This window comes from Rhinolophus hipposideros (assembly GCF_964194185.1).
Source record: "Rhinolophus hipposideros genome assembly, chromosome: 3".
NCBI lineage: Eukaryota > Metazoa > Chordata > Mammalia > Chiroptera > Rhinolophidae > Rhinolophus > Rhinolophus hipposideros.
Window position 1 is genome coordinate 30,609,877 of NC_138049.1, and position 19,440 is coordinate 30,629,316.

The following is a 19,440-nucleotide window of genomic DNA, read 5'->3' on the forward strand; positions in this document are numbered from 1 at the left end:
CAAAATTAAAGAGATTTGCAAAAATATAAAACAATGCCACTTCTCTCATATTTTTTTAATTTTTAGAAACTATCATGTTTCCCTGAAAATAAGACCTAGTCGGACAATCAGCTCTAATGCATCTTTTGGAGAAAAATTAATATAAGACCCAGTATTATTTTATATTATATTGTATATTATATTGTATTATATTATATATTATATAAGATGCGGTCTTATATTGTAGTAAAATAAGACTGGGTCTTATACTAATTTTTGCTCCAAAATCAGGGAAACATGGTATGTTTCATAAAAATTATGCTTACATATACTCGTGTAATTGGTTTACTACTGTTATTTTTAAATAAACAGTTTAAATCATCTATTTTAATTTCTAATACAGTAAATACTGATAATATACAACCTATACAAATAATAAATAGCTCTTTGAGGTTTTCAATTATTTTTAACAGTGTAAAGCAGACTTGAGACCAAAAAGTCTGAAAACCACTGCTGTACAGGATAAAAATTTGATAGTTTTACATACACACACAGACAGACAGAGAGACAGACAGACAGACAGATACACAGGCAAGGAATAAAAAAAAAATTTGGAAGAAGAACTTCGAAATTTAGATTAAAAGAGATTTAAGCGATGTAATACAAATCACAATATCCCAATTCACACATCTTGTCTGAACCCTGATTTAAACTATTAAAAAGAAACATTATTAGAGAAAAGAGAAAGGTATATGACAACTGGATAGTTGATGATATTAGAGAAGTACTGTGGCTTTTTTTTAGAGGGATGATGATAATGTATATTTTTAAAGGAGGAGTTCTTTCTTGTATTTCAGAGATACAAACTGAAATTGGCAGATGAAATGATGCAATGTGAGGACTCTGCTGTAAGTTAACCAAGGGGGTGAAGTGCTGAAATAAGATTGGCAACGCACTGGTAACTGTTGATGTGTGAAGGGTCCATGGGCATTTATCACATCTAATCTGAGTTTTGAAGATGCTTGAAAAATTCTATAATGAAAATATTTTTAAGTGCTGTCTCCTTAGCTATATTAATATAATATACACTCATCTTAAAACTATCAATAGAAGAGGAAAAAACCTGTTTCTAGCTATCTCCTGTTGGAGTACTAGATGCTTCAATATTTTATTTTTTTCCCTTTAAATTAGAAAATGTCAAATATCAGACATATATTATTAAGTCTATTTCTGATCATTTCAAAATTTATACACTGAATTTGAAGCAGCATCAGATTTCACTATCATTAAGTCTTAATCCTCCAAGCAGGAATTGAGATATGAAGGCCTAAAGAAGAATTAATCTAAGAAATAGTAAAACTATTAAGTAAATTAAAACATGCACTTAAATTCTCTATGACTCCTACCTCACTAAATAAAGATCAGCAACAAAATTGACTTCCCTGTTAAGTGATGGAGGAATCGCAACTTCTTGATAGACGGTAGAGTGACAGAATAATTTCCCTTGTGGTAAAACTTTAGTGATCCTTCAAAAAAACAAAAAGTTTTACTGATCTTTCTCTATAATTATAATCGTATTTGTTCATCAGGCAATCTGTGCTAAACATAATACATATACTTTTTAATTTATTAATTCGACTTCACCTTCTTCCAGAAAAAGATTCAAAGCAGCAATTTACATCCATTATTTCATTTCTTTCTTTCCCACAAAAAGCCAAGTTCTATTATCCTTCCAGTCTCCATTGAAGAAACTGAGCTGTAGAAAAAGGTTCAGTAACTCGGCCAAAACCATAGTTAGTGGCATGGGCAGGATTTGAACCCTGGTCAGTCTAATTCCAACCAAGGCTATTTTTCTCAATTATTATCTAACCTTGGTAGAATCTTGTCCCTTCTGATAATCTGGCAAAACCTACTGTTCCCTATGCTACTCCTTTGAACATGGCAAAGCAAGAAACCACTTTACTATGGCCTGAGTTCTTGATTTATGTATATCAGTGCAACACATACCCTTTTAACACACCATCAAAAACATGCTTATTGACAAAATGTCATTAAGATACCTACACAACACAAACAGATTTTCAATCTTTTCTTACTTAAAAGCCATAAAGGTATAAAATCACAACAATAAAATCTTGTGACTAAGAAGACAAATAGAAACTAGGAGAACACTAAAAGCTAATACTGTACAAAACTTGCAGTAAGTGTTCATTACATGTTTTAGGAAATATTTAGAATATGATTTTGCCATACAAAACAATGGTGATGTTATACAGTGTACTCTGTCTATCAGCACATATCTGAAATTTATAAAAAATTGTTTTATTCTAAGGTTTGTGGACATTTTGCATAAAATATTGTAGCATAAAAATATTCACTGCATTGTCTTTTGAAGTCACTGGCTACTTTCACTATCACAATTAGTCGGAATAGCTAAAATAGATTACGTGTTTTCCCACCATCTTTTAATCAGTGGAAGAGCCAGCGAACAATATTATTTTAACAGAAGCTGCTTCTATTAAATCCTAAATCCTCCTGTTTCCATCCTCCACAAGTGTGTGCATACAAACACAGTCGTTTCATGCCAACAAATCATGTTTCTTCTGTAAGTTAAGCATTGTTTCTTTTTGGTATTTAGAACTGCTTTGTTTTGTTTCATGTTTTCTTTAATGATCACCTAGCACTATTCCATAATCTCATGTGTAACCTGTATTCCACAGACCAGAAAAACCAGGTAGGTAATAGTCACTCACAATACAGGTTACAATCAGTATCTCTCTTTCTGCAGAAATCTCATCCCAAATCTCTCTCAAAGGTGCTGAGATTTCCTAAGGAAGTTCCTTAAAAGGGCACCATGATGGGCCCTCGGTGCTATCACACAAGATCCACCATTTTCCTCCTATCTCTTACACATTCTAATAGTCTCCAGCCACTGCTGATGTCAAAAAGGGACAGCTTTGCAAATGCACCAATGCAGCTTTTGATTTCCACTAACATACATGTCATGGCTGACAATGGCTACAATCAAAGGTACTGATGTCCAGTGTGCTCCCACTGTGACTTGCTAAAGGTAGCGGCCAGTACTGCGGGCACTTCCACAAATGCAGAACACTTCCAAAGTCTCCCTTTTTGTGAAACAGTTCACTTCGGCTTTTACTGATTTTTATTACAATCTTCTTGGGCTAAGCCTCTAACAAAAGGGCTAGAGGACAGACTAAATGACACACAACACTGTCTTCAGAATCACCTCCTGTATCACTTTCCTGCACCACTCACTGTCTACAAACCAAAGCTGTGCACCTTGCTTCTCCTGTGGGATATCCCTTGGGAACTTCCTCAATCTCTCAGATAACTAAGAAGCTCCTGCTTACCATATACACTAGTAATCTAGTAATATTAGGCGGTGATGAAATTTGTTAACGTCTTCCATTCAAAAACCCCACGTTGTGAGAGTATGGGGAAGCAGGCCCTCTCACACATTGATGGTGGCATTATAAATCAAATCAGTCTCCATGGAGATCAATTTTCAAGAACATATCCACCAACTCAGCAATTCTACTTCTAGAAATGTATTCTACAGATACTTGTACATATGTATAAAGGGGAAAATGTCAAAGGTTATTCACTGAATATAGCAAAAATTGGAAATAATCCAAATGTCTATCAATAAAAGCCAATTGTGGTACATCCATACAATAGTATATAATGCCATTGAGGAAGCTCTTTACATTCTGACATAGAAAGAGCTCCAAGCTACCATTAATACTACTGATTTTATGCAAGATATAGAAACTACGTGCTACCTTTTATATAAAACAAAACGGGTTAAATATATATGTATCGCTTATAGACGCATAGACTTTCTCTACCAGTCTATCAGAAACTGGTAACACTGGCTGCCTCCAGGAAGGTACAATAGTTTGCTGAAAGATAGTCATGAAAGGAAATCTTCTCTCCGTACATGCTTTTGTACCTATTGAATGTTTAAATATTTTCTTTAAAAGAAGAAAAAATAATTAAAAATGTTTTAAAATCCTGTTTTAGGTTTATTTAAAATAGTTTACGTTATGAAAGCTTCCTATGTTTGTTATTGAAGCCAACAACTGAAGCTATCGCCTAGAAGTCACTATGAGAGATCAACTTCCCCAAAGCTCTGGGGCAACTTAACTAGTCAGTATTTAACTATATATGCAAATGCGTCAGCTCCACAGATCAGATGGATAAGAAAAGGGAGGGTAAGGTTCACTTCACAGCTCAGGTATCAGAAATATACAGCAGATCCTTTGGCGTTTGCAGACTATTTATCATTTCTACCATTCCCAAATGACATGTGAAGTTCCACTGACATTTAGTAATTTGTCATTTTGCAGAGACATGATTCTGAATCACCAACGCCATAAACCTGAGAGGCAAACGAGCAAGTCGCCTGGACCAGCCAAGGTCCAGGTATGCTCTTTGTCAGTGCTGAGTCTTTGCACTATGGCCACTGTAAATAAAGTGATAAAAGCTTTGTTCCTTGTTAAGAAATGAAACAAACAAAATTAACTGCTAGTTGATTCTAGTGTTGATGACAGGATGAGAGGAATATGGAAATGTTTATGAAAGTGATAAGTCCTAGCCACAAAATAGAAGTTTCAGATAAATTAAAGATTGAAATGTCAAATGCAATGATGACTCAGACACATTTGTGTGAACAAAATTGCCAAATGCTCCAAAAGGAAATAAGTAGAAAAGATGTGTGAATTTGTTTCAATAAGTGCTCCAGACAGTACAAAAATTGCTCATCAAGTGAGATAAGTAGTTAAGGTCTAGAGAGATCATTTACATTTTTCAGTTATACTTTAGTAATCTGAGGAAGGAATTATGTGCTACAATGATTTCTTTTCCCAGTGGAGAACTGGCGATGGTCTTGTGATAGATCCCTCAAAACTGGCAAGAATCTACCGTATCTTATTTTGCTAGAGATAAATTGAGTTTGTGTGCCTTTCGTGATCCTCCTTTTACACAACTACTGTGCTCATATCTGCCGTGAGTGGATAAAACGGTGGCTCCGAGTGAGGGCACAGACTTGCCCAGTGTTGAGCTCCTACAATATATTCAAGATGAAGAGCCTGCCTGAAGCTGCGATGAAGAGTCCCCTGAAAGATAAGCCACCCACCCTGGGACACTCAAACATCACGTGAAAGAGGCCTGGCCTACAAACCAAAAGTCTGGATCTGCAGAGAAGGCAAGAAATAAAGATTACGAAGAAAGGGTCCTTACTATCTGTGGCCTAGCCGTTGCTGCTCAAACGATTGTTTGCGAATATTGTATTTAAAAGAACCGCTAGCTAACCTCACTAAGAACAGTCACAGATTTTTAATTTTACAGAGTTTTTTTTCAGCCATTGCATTTTACAGCTTTATAGTTAACAGTTGCATTGTTTAAAAATAAGGTACAGAGATGCTAGGGCCACGAGTGGCTGTAAAATGGGTACAGACATCATCTGAAAAGCAGCATCTGAGACTCAGATAGATTAAAATTCTGTCACTCAGAGGACAAGCTGACATTATCACTGCCTGGTGTCAATGGGCTAAACTTAGCAGTTTGGGTTAAGAGGGAACTATATCTTTTGTCAAGAGTGAGTCAGGAATGCCACCCCTCGAATCATTCTCATGAACCACACAACAGTGACACCTATGCAGGAGAGTAATAGAGCAATGAGAAAAGTGAACCTCCACCATGGGAATCCAATGCCTCGTTGCTATCACGCCCACTCTAACACGACCACTGAAGCTGGCTTTTGGGTTACTTTGTAGAAATCATCAGTCACTAACCAAATGCTGGCACATTGTGACATACTCTCAAGTCCTAAATGTCCTTCTTCAGTGAATAGGTGCCAATCAAATACTCCATGGATCATCCTCAAAACTTGCCATATTCTCACAAGGTCCTCTTTCTATATCTCATCCTTTCTGAGACCACTTCCTTCCTTTCCTCCTCCTCATTTCACTTTGCAAAGTTTGACAATTACGTACTCTGTGACTTCAGACCAATTAAACTCTGGAAGTCTCAATTTCTTCATCTGTAAAGTGTGGCAACTAACAAAACCTTTCTTCATTGGACAAGGATGGGGATTAGATGAGATGAGCCAATACCTTAGCACAGTGCCTGCCGATCACACAGTAAGCAATCGATAAAATGTTAACGTTTTATTATCATGATCTGGTTTAACAATTATTTTGAGTTCATGAGCGCTGCCTAGTGACTTTAAAAACATTAGTTTCATTTTATGTCAACAGCGTCTCTTGTAGTAGGCCCCGTTTCCAAATCTGTATCACAAATTGCCCACGTCACTATACAAAAGTAGCTCTTTTATTGTTAATAAGCCCTCATATTTACACATCTCCAGAAAAGACTGCGAGCTCCCTTATCTCTGAAGCAATGGAGAAGGATTAGCCATGTGAGGAGAGAGCTGGACTGCAAGGCCAGGCTCTCTTTGCACCATGCTGGTCTGACTATACGCTGTCGGCCAGGCTAAAGCATTTAAACAAGACTGGATAAAAGGCTAGGGTAACATTTCCCAAAGTCTGCTCCTCAAAATTAACTTTTAGGAGACCATGTACTCATGTCCCATGATAAAGTTTCATGGCAAAAGAGATCTGTAACACCCTCAGGGTCTCTGAGAGCAGGACAGCGGACAGCAGCAGCAGTGCAGCAATGTGTGAAGTGCTGTATAAGCTGAAGTGTCCCACAGTCACTTAGCCTTGTGACTCTTATCACACAACATTGAGTTCCACGGAACCCCCCTCTTTGGGAAAATGCTGAGCTATGGAAAATATATTTAGGAAATAAGATCAAATTAGGTAGTGTTTTACAGGGTAGAATTTATTCATCTTCAGGTTAGATTCCAGTACAAGGATGCTGCCTTCTGGCCTCGCTCCCAGCCTGCATCCAAGTGTTGAGATTTCTAGAGTCTAATACTAGGGAGTAACCTCAGGACCTGTAATCCTTTAAGTCCAGGCCAGAGAAAGTGATCCTGAGAAGACATGGCCACTGCCTCCTAAGACCTGCCTACGGTTTTCTGACTTACTCTCTGATGGCCTCCTTTGTACCTACATGAAACCAGAGAGGCACACAGCTTGTGGGAGTATGCACATACCTACAAATACAAGACCACGCGGGGATCACACAAAGGCATAAGCCTAACACAGAGACATACGAAAGCAGAAGCTTTGTCTTTTGAAGGATCTCACCAACACCAGCTTATTTGACCCTCACAACTACCTCTTTAGACTGACAAGTACTATCCTCATGTTACAGATAAGAAAAATTAGGTCACCCAGTCAAAAACCAGACATTTACCTCCCAAGACAGGGCCCGTCATACCATACCCCAGTGCTCAACACACAAGCCAATCTAATGTACATGGTGAAAAGCACAGGTTTCACAATTTGCCAGCTACATATTAGGCAAGGTACCTAACCTCTGAGGTACCTTAGCTCCTTCATATAAAAAAATGGAACAGGAATATCTACTTCATACAGCTTTTTTTTTTAAATTATACATGTCAGAGTGTTTGCACACAATGGACACTCAGTCCGTGACAGCTAGAGTTATTTGTAAGAAAAAAACAAGCTGATCTCCAGTGTCCACAGTCCCTTCAAACACGGGTTTAGCAGATGTCGGAAGCGTACCACAGCAGAGGCGTGTTCCCTGTGCAAAGGCCTATGTGATTTCTCAGGAGTCCAGAGATGAAGGTCGGGAAAAGTGGGGAGTGAAGAACAATGGTGAGGCTCTGGGATTTCATGAACAAGGAAAATTTCAAAACGAATTTGGGAAACTGATGTAAAGTCAATAACGATTAGTTTTGCCAAGCTCTTATAAAGAATGTGTTTCAATGTTCTTTCAAGCTTTTTTTAAAGGACATAATCACTGAATAACGACCAAAGGCTAGGCCACTGGCAACCTTACTGTGACATTTTCGCTGAGGAGGCATAAGAGCTTCCTCACATACCAACTGTGGTTCCAGAACCTGCTGTCGAGAAAGCTGGTAACAGAGGCAAACAGAAAGCACAGTGGGAGATTACAGCAAGAGGCCAATAGGAAAAAGAGATGAAAGCTATGGATCCTCCCCAAAGGGGTGGAGAATGACTACAGTGAGAGTCTGTAGGAGTACTGGAGTATGTGTAGTGAAAGGACAGAAGAGGGGTTGGGGAGACAGAATCTCTGCCCTCCATTATAATGCATATTACAATGTATCATGATCTATTTAGAAGCGGCTTTGGGGGACCAAGAGCTGGATTTATTCATTTCTTTATCCCTTGTGAATATCTAAAGTAGGTACCAATAATATATGTCAAATCAATGAATAAAGAGAAGGGGAAAATGCAAGACTAGTTGCAGGTGGGAGGGGACTGGAGAGAGGGGAAATCAAGGGGAAAAAAATCTTCGTTTGTCCATCTATCTCATATACTAAGCTGCTAAGTATTTATTTACCTCTTTGGCAGAAGCCTGACATTACCGCTCCAAGAAACACTCCTTATTTAAGTGTCAGTGGAGAACACATCAAAAGAAGTTAAATTCAAACCTCTTAAACAGGCTTATTCAATAGGATAAGAGAAAAATCTAAACTCACACTTGAAGCATCTCTCAACAAACACACACTGCTACAAAGAAAAAATTTCCTTTCAAACCATGCAGACAGATACCAGGTCTGATATTCTACTCACCCTGCCTGACAAGAACTCTGAATCACACACATACTGGAATTGAAATCTGTTGTGGAGAGATGTGAAATTTTGCCCCGAGGGCCCAAGTTCATAAATTTTAGGTAGGCAAAATTCTGGATCGTTTCAATATGAGAACTGAAATCATAGTACCATCAAGAACAAACCCTTGAGAATCTGGGTCTTTTGTACACATCTATGCTTATATAGTAAATACCTGAATGGTAACTAATCTAGGAGTCCTTTAAATATGGAATTAATTATTCCTTCTTATTGATATTTTCTCAAAAACACTCCCCTTGTATCTAGTGGCCATATTTTAATAAGAACGGCCCTATGTATAACGTAGCAATGGTTTATCTGATTTGCTATCTTTTCTGCCATGGAGGTTATATGCAAAAGGGTAGTCACTGAAGGCAATCTTTACAAAATCTCAACTTCCTGCCCTTCCGTTTGGTACTGTATGAAGGATGAATTATTTGAGATTCTGTGGCCTAACCTACATACTTCCTCTAAAGGAGGAACAGAAAATGAAAAATGCCTTTGAAAGAAAAAAAAAACATACATAGAAAATGAAATCACAAACTGACATTAACAGGTCTATGGCATATTCGGTATACTCTCATCAAATGCTTTTATTTGAATTTCGCTTTCAATGTACAGACTATGAAGATATCTCAATTTGAGGCAGAAATAGCCTGAAAAGTGCCATCGTATCATCCACATACTACACTAGTAGGATAATAACAGAAATTTTACATCATTAGAGGGATTCAAAGGGCATAAAAGAGCAAGAACCTGTCTGACACAGATATTTCAATGCTTATGCAAAATATGCATGAACTTAAAATTAAAAAGAGAAACTAAAAGTAGGATCTTGTTCTTTTTTATTTTACTTCATAATTTTAAAAAAATGCTAGAAGTCTTATTGTCTGTTTTCTTACTCAGATTCATATTTTTACAGAACATAGAGCTAAAATGAAGATTTACAATTGATTTCTCTTTTGCAGGTAATAAATCAGATTTAAGCAGATTTTACTTCTCTCATAGATGTCACATCTACAGGCTTATCTTGGTCACCGTTTGTAGCTAAGCTCTTTATCAATAGATTGAACAGCTAGGCCTCAAATCTACTAAGACCACAAACCAACAGTGAATTACTTAAACCATTTAACAACCAGACCAGATTGACCACTTAGGAGTTTCAACTTATAATTCAGGGTTCAATCAGTGTAACAGATGGGGACAACTAATCAACAATCCTACTCAAAATGATCTAGTAAATGAACTAATTTAATTACATAAAATTACACATAACATAATCATGAAAAGGCCTGGTACATAGTAGGTGCTCAAAATAACTTATTAGATAAAAGAGCTTCAATTAAGGAGAAACAGTCCATTACCCTATAATCAACGCATGCAATGGCATCCTTCTTAATCAGACTAGAGCTCTCTTGATGGACCATAACTCCTATAACAGATATTATGTAAGTCCCACTGCAACACAAAACCACCCACTGAATCAAGAGACTCTTCACCTCATTCTGTAAACATGGGCATACTCTTCTGGTGAAAGAGTGTAACATCAGCAATTACAGTCCTGCTGATGAATATATTCTTAGTCAGAGTCCCTGTTTTCATTTTTTAATTTTTATTCAAATACTGTACATTCCCCCTGCTCCTACTTGTCCCCATTATCTCTAGCCCTCATTTTTAATTTTCTTCTCGCCTTTGTAATCCTGGCTTCTGAGTAAATTGCATCATCTTTTGAGTTCAGTGTGTATATTTAGGTCTTATTCTTTTTATTGATTGATTTACATTTTTTTGATAACTAACCTATTGCCGTATCAAGTCTCCTCCTACAACGAACAAATGAAAGCTTTTTAATAAATAAGCGTAGTAATTCCCAAACCTAATCTGAATGTTTTGTTACCAGTCTGTCATCATTTCAAGGCCATGAGCTAGACCAAGGTATTCTTTTCAGTATAATTCAATAATTGGTCTTTTCTTGATTCTTGGTTTAAAAAAGGAAAAAAAAAAGAGGAAAGTAAAGAGATACTTTTCTTCCCATTATTTTTTTTATACCTATTCCCTATTGCTCATCTTAGTAAACCAACATACATTGAGAAAATACATTAATCTGGAAATGAGTTTTTCTCAGAAATAATTCTAGGAATTATTTTGACGAGATAAAGACAAAACAATTATAAGCCAGTATCATTTTCCCTGGTCCCACCCCTTTCAAACTACATGATGGGGGATGCGAACTCAGAGAAGTTACTAAGTATCTCTGAGTGCCAGTTTGTTCTAAACCAGAAATAATAATACCAAATGCTCAAGGTTAGTGAGAGTGTTTGAGACAGTACTTGGTGCCTAGAACAGTACCTGGGCTTACAGAAAGCACTTGGTATTTGTTGGATGAATGAATGAATATGAAGTACCTAGCTTATGCTTGACATTCAGAAGGCACTGAATATACAATTATACCTCATATATCATCAACATTTCAGTGTTTTGCAGAGGACACCCCACCTGCCAGGTCCCTACTTAGGGAACACATTTAACACCACATCCAGCCATCCATCCCCCTATAGTACCTACTGCATTTATCTTTATCATTCATTAGCACTGAACCATGGCTTTGTTTTGTTAATTACCACACTAGATAAGAGTACACTGAGGCCCAGTATTGCTGCTTTCTTTGTGCCTCAGCACATTCATGGGACCCTGTACTAAGTGTTGATTACCTGAAACTCCCCAACAGAGACTTATACAAAACAGATGCTCAATAAGTATTTGACAGACACAAAACACTGACTCACAGAAATAATAACACAAACGGCATTTTCCTATTACATAAAATACACATGTAATTCTTCCCATCACTTTTCAAGCCATTAATTCTAAGGCCACTTCTGAGAAGGAAACTGAGGCTCATCAGAACTTTACTCAAGTTCCTCTCAAAAGTCCCTGTTCTCTCCACCAAACCATCCTGTCTCCTAAATAGGGATTTCTTAAAGGTCTTTCCTAATCTGACTCCATAAATCAAATTCAGTTATATTTCAAGGGTACCCTTTCCTGTATTTCCCTTTCTCTCACTTGAGGCATAGCTGCTGCTGCAATGAATACAAACTCATTCACAATCTGCCATTACTGATTCATATCCTCATATCAGTGAAATAATTTAATTTATTAAAGAGATAACCTGAGAATATTCCCATCGAATAAGGAAGCACTTTACAAAGTACATCTTCTACAGCCCTAAACTTCAAGACATCATATGTAAATATAAACACATATGAATATATAAATAGTTCTTTTTAAATATAGTGTCTCCCAAATAACAGTTCACTTTAAATACACTGTCCCCCAAATCCTTGTGAGGAATGAGTCCCTCAATAGTAGCAAGTAGGGACAGAGGTACAGCAGATCGTCACCAGAGCCACCTTTGTGAACACACTGGTCAAAGGGAAAAGAATCAGCCCAAATCCACCTCCCTTGCTAGATACACAATTCAGGCACTCCTTGTCATTGGGTAAAGAGATTCTTATTCATTTTTGAAGACTAGGCATTAAAACAGGGATGCTGTGTTACAGAACTATACACCTGAAATCTAAGTAACTTTACTAACAATTGTCACCCCAATAAACTTCAATTTAAAAAAGGGGAGGGGATGTACCATATTACGTTATGTGTACACAATTATGTGCCAGGGACCTGCATTCGTTAACTCAGGAATCCGTGTTCCCTGGCTCACTGGCTCCCAAGAGAGCGACAGCTCTTACGCTTTTCTACCAGCACGAAGTGCAGCTGTTATACTCTTATTAGCACACCTCAGAGTTGTATCTACTCCTTGGGTAAGAGTCTAGGGAATTTCTCAAGGGCACAAACCTAGTCTTTTAGTGTTTGGCACTGTAAGAACTCAATAAAAACTGGTTAGCTAGTAGAAACATTGCCAGAGGGACCACTTGGGTTTCCCAGCCTTGGGACCCCAAGGGTACCTTGTCCCATACCACATAAAGTAACTTCTCTTGTAAATTCCCCATCCTAACTGTATCTACTATAAATAGCCCTGGTTGAAACATATATGTCTTAGAAATAAACTCCCAAGATAAAAACAAGTAGAGATTATTCAAGAACCAACCTTCAATTACTCAGGGACTAATTAAACAGGATATATACTGCTTCTTTTCTTCACTATTGGGTTTTTGGATTCTTAGACCCTTGATTGGATAATCTGTAAGAAAAGAGAGGTGAACTAAAACTTGTCAGGGTTTGCCAAGTTCAGTATCAACAAACGGAAAATAATGACAGATAGTACTTGTAACTTTTTTTTTCTATCTAGATAATAGTTGGTTATAATTAGAAAAAAAGTAGCAAAGGGGTCTAGAAAACATAGGGGTTCGGGGAACTGTACATGGACCTTTCCCTAAATGCAGTCATTTGCAGGATCCATTTTCTGGCCCCTATATTCTAAATCCTTACTATCCCAGTTACCTATTTTATCATCCTCATTTCCCAGCAGACTCATGCAACTAAAATATTAATTACAGGACATGAATTCCCCTCACACCAACCCTTCTACTTTCATCACCCTACCACCACAATTAGGCATCATTTTAAATTTGAAGTATTTATTTCATTTACTCCTACCTATTAAATGACTAGCTTGGGATAAATAAATTTCAGCTGGTGTTCAGCACCATGTTAAAACATGGTCCCTTCTCTTAAGGAGCCAATACAGTAAAAGATAAACTACATTTTTTCCTAAAGAAACGACATATACCCTGGAAGTATTGTGACAAGTCCTCATAATATATACACCAGAAACCAATCTAATAATTTTAACCAGGAATTAAATCATTCTGTTCTGCCCTAAACAACCTACCTTCTGTCCTTCACAAAGCCTGGCTGAGGTGAAATGCCTACCAAACACCTGAATGAATTCTTGATAGTTCTCAGAACCCCGTTTTATTTGATTCTTTCAACAAAGGAAGGCAGGCAAGCACTGTTGCTCCCAGTTTCCAGATGGGGAAATGTAGGCTCAAAGGGGTAAAGGGACTTACACAAGGTATTTAGAGACTAGCACTCTATCCCTAGCCCCAGAACTCCCCAAACGAAGAAAAAATAATCACTGTCTTCCTTCCACTCAGCAGGTCTAAATACAAGACTCACCATCCTAGGAAACACAGTTCTTCTGCATGAACTCTACTTCTGCCTGCATGATGTTCTTGTAGTTGGGCTCTTGTCCCACTGTCTCTGCTGCACCATACACAGGAACCACATCTACGCATTTTGCTAATAACACCATCCAAGACAATCCACAAGCAGAAACTGACAATAAACTGCTAACAATCATTTTTGTATCGGTAATTATTCAGTGCTGACATCTAGACCACACCTATCCTGTGGCCTAAGAGGACCTTTAGTCCTGTTTTCTTCTGTTTTCGCCCAACAACTATTAGCAACTCATTTAATACTCAGGACAGTGAAGGGAAATTAAAAGAAGCAGAAAAGGAAATGAAAAAGGTTAAAGGAGGGAAGAAAAGAGAAAGGTATAAATACCATGTTTCCCCGAAAATAAGACCTAGCCGAACAATCAGCTCTAATGCGTCTTTTGGAGCAAAAATTAATAAAAGACCCAGTCTAATATAATATAACACAATATATAATATAATATAATATAATGTAATGTAATATAATATAATAAATATAATATCTCATAATATAAGACCCGGTCTTATATTAATTTTGCTCTAAAAGATGCATTACAGCTGATTATCCAGCTAGGTCTTATTTTCAGGGAAACATGGTAGTAGAAAGCACTGGAGTGGCAAAATGTACTTCGATGCTCTACCCAAGTGAGGGCTGGCCCATCTCATCCGCCAGAGAATGACCTTTGTCCTGAAAGCAGGTCCTGGAGTACTGAGGAAAAATCAGCACCCTCCAAAATTGCCAAAGGGATCTGACTGGATAACAGCTGTATTCCCTGCGGAGATATGTTCAAAAATCGACAAGTCTATGGTAACACACTAAAAACTTACTGCAACCCTATGACATGATTATTTGGTATAAGTCATCCCACGTTGGATTTAAGCCACAGGAGTTAAGTTACTTAAATGTGCCCAAAGTTCTTGCTGTCAACTTCACTTACAAACTTTTACCAAGTTCCAGAATCTTCCATATCACTGTGTACTTACACAACAGTTATGTTAATTTACAATTGCTTTGTTCTAGTTTTCCCACTTTTTCAACTCCAAAGAATAAAATAATTTACTTTCAGTAGAAAACAGCAATTGAAATACTCGTTAAAAATCCAGTAAGAGAGTCAGTCCAAAGATTATCCAGGGCACTCTCATAACTTTTCCCAATGTTTTATTCCAGCTTCAATCACAGTGTTAAGATTTTCATGCATTCAAAGCAACCCCCACAAAACGATGGTTTTCTGCCATTCTCGCCCCACACTCTCCTTCGGGATCCCAATATGCAGCCTTTAACAATTGCAACTATATCAAGCAATTTGTTTCGACAAGCAAATCTTACCTAGTGGCCGTGAAGAAATAACTGGTGGTCTTTATGATTGTTGTCCGCACCCAAGACTCCTCCTGAATTGATTTAAAGATAAGAAAAGTAAAATCAAAGCATTATCATAAAAATAGAAGCCTTCATGTCCACCATCCACAATTACAAAATTTAAATTTTGAATCATTAACATACTGAATAATTTCACAATATCATCTAGTATATTATAATAAAATAAACTAGTTCTGGATGAGGTGAAATGAATTTTACCACTCAGATTATTCCCCATATCCTAAATTTCCCCATTAAAGTCTCTCCCAGTGTATGACAATTAAGGGGAGGTTACAGGGATCATCTGATTCAACTTACTCTCACTGCTTTTACCTTTAAAGTTAATGCTACTTCACAGAACACACACTGGCAAAAGAATAGATATTATGTAATCAGTTTTTGTCCATATATTTAAGTATTTAAATCACAAATTATACAAAGTATTCAGAAATAATTTCTTGCCCAGAGAAACAAAATTACACTCTTAGAACTAAAAGGGACCATTTATTTTATGACTATATATAACTGTATGATAAAGATACTAAATACTAGCCTTAAATTCTATTTACTAGAGAATAAAATGATCAGCTCATAGAAAAGATAAATTTCAACCAAAGGTCTTTTTCATTTTTTCAGTTGTAAACACATATTGTACTTTGTACTTTTACTAACATTCAAAATGAAATTATCTGCTTTCTCCTGATTAAAAGTTGATCAAATGTATAGACAACCACAAATAAGAAAAAAATAGATTTCTAATCCAGGGAGTGAGGGAGCTCAAATTCCAAAATAAAAGCAAAGTATTTTTCCCATATAAATAATGAGGAATGGAAGTTACAGGGTCTGGGTCTTTGGAATGAATTTGCTCCCCGATTTACCGAACATTCTATTTCTGATCAGCATCCTTTCACACAACATCTGGCTGCTAGCTCAGGTCCTCTAATTACTTCCACGTCTGAACGGACTACGTAGCTCCAAGTAAAGGCCAAACTTTGCTCTCGGCCTTCCGAACTTAAAGATGCGTTTAACCACTAGAGGTCTCCCCTTGGCCAGTTTTGCACGTTCGCTATTTTGCTGCACTTGAAACTTTCCGGAGAAATGCTCTACTCGAGTCAGTGTTTTTCTAAAAACTTGCGCAAAAATCCACGCGACCGAGCTAGCCAGTACGGAGACTCGCGGGCTCCCAAAATCAATAAAGATATCACAAACAAAGCTCTAGTAAAAAACAAAATTAAAAAAAATCGACGCACTCGCCCCGGCCGCCCCCCGCCCCGTTCTTATTTCTCATCTGTTTCCCTTAACTTAAACTTAGAACAATTAAAAATCTATTTTTGTTTCCGTGCACTTTGAATGATCTCTAATGCATTTTTCTGGCGGTAGACCCGAGGTGGTTAAGGAGCGGGCCAAGGGATGCAGGGAGGGGGAAGGGCCGAGCTAACAGCGCCGAGGAAGTTGCATAAGGAAAGAGACTCCGTTTTTTGGGTCCCCTCAAAAAAAATCGGCGGGGAGGGGGAGGAAAAGGAAGCGGGGGGGAGGGAGGGAAACCGAAGCGACGTTTACCTTCGTCTCCCCGTAGAAGGGTGGGGTGAGAGCCACGGTCTGAGCCACCCCGGCGGGCGACTTGTCACCCCCACCTTTCTCGGAGCACAGACGGACAGATACCCCCACCCCTCCGCGGGAAAGGTGGGGAGGAGATCGTCCGCTTTTAAACTTTCTCTCACGGTCGCACTGTGGGCCGTGCTTTCACCAGAAAGGGTGGGGGGAGGATTATAGGGCCTTTTTTTTTTTTTTAAGGTAATTAAAGTTTTACCACCGGCACGAAAGTTGCGCCCTCCCCCAGCCCATGCCACCGTACCCCGCCCCCCGCCTCCAGGACTCACAAGTTTTCCTCCCTCTCCCCCCCCCACACCAGCTCGCCCGGCGCGCGGCGGATGCCGCGGCTCCTGCGCTTCCCGATCCCCACCCCCGTCGGCCTCTACTTCCCCCCCGCCCGGCCGCCGCGGCGTGAGGACGGCCCGCCGGGCCCAGGACGCGAGTGTGCAAAACCCATTATTCCGGAATGGCACACGCATGCGGCTCCAGGCCGGCAACGGCCCCACCTCGGACCCCTCTTTGCCTCCCCAATATAAGGACGGCGTAAACAAGTTGCAGGAAAAGCAGCCCCGCGCCTGCCCCCCCACCCCCAACGCCGCCCAGGCGCGGCGGTCGGTCGCCGCCGCCCGCCGCTACCGCCGCCTCCCGACACACGCCCGCACCCGGGCCGGCGCGGCGCGGCAGGGCGCGGGGCAAACGCCGCGACGGCGCGGGCTCCCGGCCCGGCCCGCGGCCCGGCCCGTGGCCCGCGCCTTCCCCTGCGCGGACGGCCGTGGCGGGCCCGCGCCGCCTCGCTTCCCGAAGCACTTTCCTGCCTCGGGCAGAAATAAACCGGAGGGTTTATTTTTGTGCAACTTTCCCAAAATGGCGGAAATTGGAGCTGATCTATATGAAATTCTCACACAGTCGGTCGGGAAGGGGGAGGCGGCGAGGAAGAAAATGCAAACTCTCGGCCGCCGAGCCCCGCCGCGGGTCCGTGAGTGTGTGCGTGCGTGTGAGTGTGCGTGTGCGCGGTGGGAGTCGGGGAGGCCTTTCCGCCGTGCACACACACACAGCACACGCCGGGGAGACGCGCCTGCACATTCAACCAGTCCATTCTCCGCAGCCCAAGCGGGGAGAAAGTGGCCCGGCCTCTTTTCCCACTGCCTCGGTCTCCCGTACTTGTACTTCTCGCGCTCGCTCGCTCGCTCGCTCTCCGGTGCGCGCTCGGCACAAAGGCCACACGGGCGGAGGGGGCCGCAGGGGCGGCGCGCGGGGCTCGTGCCTCCCGCCGCTCGGATCCGCGGCCCCCGCCGCCCCCGCGCCCCCCGCCGGCGCCCCCCGCCTCGGCGGCTGCGCTCGCCGCCCGAGCTGCGGCTCCGCGGCGCCCACTCGGGCACGCACCCTGGCGGAGCCCGGCGCCGCCGCGCTTCCCCCACCCCGCGCCCGGTGTCATGAAAGCGACCAAAGTGACAAGCTCGGGGGGCGCGGGGGAGGGGGCCCACACGCATCCCGCCGCCTGCGCGCGGGCGAGAGCCCGACGCGGCCGCCTCGCCCCGGCTCCCTTCCGCACGGCCCCACACACCCTTCCCCGTGTGCGCGCAAAGAAAAAAATACAAGTCTCTCCTCCCCCCATTTTTTCCTTTCTCTTTTCTCTCTCTTTTGTTCCTCTTTCACACTCGCACTCACTACTTCAGAGTGAGATGCACAGAGGCTCCCCCTCCAGCCATTTCCGAGTCACTTGCCCACTTTTTCCCCCAGGATTAAGTTTTCTCCTCTTTCCCAGAGGCGCAGAGAAGTGGGGGAGAAACCCCTTCTGTCCTTTCCCCTCCCCTGGTCTGTTTCACAAGACGAGGGTGCGCTTCCTTCTCTCTATAGGTCTCTTAACTTTCATCCTCACCCAGAAAAATAAATGACTGGCCTTTGCACGGGCAAATCTTCAGATTAATGAGAGATTAGATCCGATCAAACGCTTCTTACCCCCAAAATTTCTCTTTTTTTTTTCTCCGTCTCACGAGTAGTCCTGACAAATGGTCCAGGGCTGCGGGCGCAGTGCGCATGTGCGCGTAGAGTCAGGGCTGGGGAGAGGGGAAACTGCGCTGGTGCCGGTGCCGCCGCCGCAGCCGCCGCCGCCGCTGCCGGGGAGGCTCGCTCTGGCTTCCCTGTTACTGCTGCTGCGCCTTCGCCGCTGGAAAGCAGCAATAAAGCCGATTGGCAAATGCAGCTGCCCGCAGATACTGTTTCAGGTGCATCTTTTCAATATCCCTGTCACCGGCTCAGAGCTGGTTCAAGAACAGTCAAAACAAATCTGAAAGACAGCTAAGGTTATAGATTTCTTTGTCTGTTTTTCACTTTACTTTTTTAAAAGGACAATTCTCAGAGCAGCTAATCCACCACGAACTGTTCAATGTATGCATTCAGCCATTAAAGAGTGGGCCTTAGTCTTATACAGACACTACCCAAAGGCTCAATGCATGCCACAGGTCATGAAAAATATGAAATAAAGTTTTAAGTTTTTACGCAGTAGAACCTCCCCCTCCTTAGGACTGGAAGAATGCATAATAAAGTATGCGTGTAAAATGCGTGTTCTTTCCGTTTCGTAAGT

General features: G+C 40.8%; 1 protein-coding gene across 6 annotated transcripts in view; it reads right to left on the reverse strand.

Annotated features, from left to right (window-relative positions):
- L3MBTL3 (L3MBTL histone methyl-lysine binding protein 3) overlaps window positions 1–18,888 on the reverse strand; it is a 104,302-nt gene extending 85,414 nt beyond the window's left edge. For 4 of the 6 annotated variants that reach the window (XM_081042864.1, XM_081042863.1, XM_081042862.1 and 1 more), the window contains exons 1-3: window positions 18,018–18,048; window positions 15,234–15,295; window positions 12,835–12,927 (exon numbers count right to left, since the gene is read on the reverse strand). The gene's annotated coding sequence lies outside the window, so the exon portion shown is untranslated. Of the gene's footprint in view, window positions 1–12,834; window positions 12,928–15,233; window positions 15,296–16,823; window positions 16,925–18,017; window positions 18,049–18,815 lie in introns of those variants that run through there. The other 2 variants (XM_081042860.1, XM_081042861.1) reach the window with 2 other exon arrangements.
- Between the last annotated feature and the right edge of the window lie 552 nt (window positions 18,889–19,440).